The following is a 1,145-nucleotide window of genomic DNA, read 5'->3' on the forward strand; positions in this document are numbered from 1 at the left end:
AGCTTACTATCACCTAAAGAACATATCTAGGATTAAAAGACTAATGTCACAGCAGGATTTGGAAAAACCTGTCCATGCTTTTATCTTCAGTAGACTAGACCAGTGTTTTTCAAAGTTGGGGCTCCGACCCCTCTGGGGGCCGCCAGGGGGGTCACTCAAAGTTTGAGGGAAACAGGATTTTTTTTTTTTTAAGTTTGATTTTTTTTTTTTTTTATGTTATTAATAACTGCATATCTATCAATCTAGCCTATGTGTCCTTTGATGCCAATCTTTTCATATTTTTTGTTTTTGAATCACACGACCGCCCTTCAAGCCAATCAGAATCGAGCTGCCGCTACTGAGAGTGAAAATCTGCTCAGCTTTTGGAGTAAGTGAGAGCTAGTGTATGTTTCGCTGTGCAGCTGGATGAGAGCACGGATGTAGCAAATGTCACAGAATTGCTTGCATACATCAGATTTATTTCAGAAGACAACTTTGTTGAGGAAATATTATTTTGCAAAGCACTGGAAGGTAGGACCACATGAAGAGACATTTTCCAAGTTTTAGATGAGTACATCATCTCAAATGGACTTGACTGATCTCGTTGTGTGGGTGTGTGTTCAGATGGGGCAGTGGGGCTATGACAGGCAAAGAAAGCTGAGTGACAGCTTCGATCAGGCAGAAGCCCCCAAATGTAGTGGCATGTTCCATCGGGAGGCACTTGTACACATCATTTTAAAAACAAATTGAGGGGGGTCCCCGCCAGAGGATAATGCTATATGGGGGTCCTTGGCATGGCAAAGTTTGGGAACCCCTGGACTAGTCAAATTGAATAGTATTTTCATTAGTGGAAACTACCCTTTACCTTTAGTGACAGAATCAATTGTTTTGTTCATTAATTACGAAAAGATTTCCATTCCCTGTCCAGCAGAAAAAAGAGTTTCTTCAAAACTCTTAATATACAGATTCAAGAATTCCTATGAAAACTCCTGTATATAAGTCCATATATGGGAATGTTTTTGAATAACCACCACAAGTCGAATGCAACATGTGTAAATCCATTCATCAGAACATGTTGCATTGGTTTTTCTGAAATAATACAGAGGTCGTATGTTTTCAATCAATAACAGATAAAGAGAGAATACTGTTCAGTCTCCAGACAAACA

The sequence above is a fragment of the Notothenia coriiceps genome, unplaced genomic scaffold (genome assembly GCF_000735185.1).
Source record: "Notothenia coriiceps isolate Sejong01 unplaced genomic scaffold, NC01 NC01_scaffold00036399, whole genome shotgun sequence".
Classification (NCBI taxonomy): Eukaryota; Metazoa; Chordata; class Actinopteri; order Perciformes; family Nototheniidae; genus Notothenia; species Notothenia coriiceps.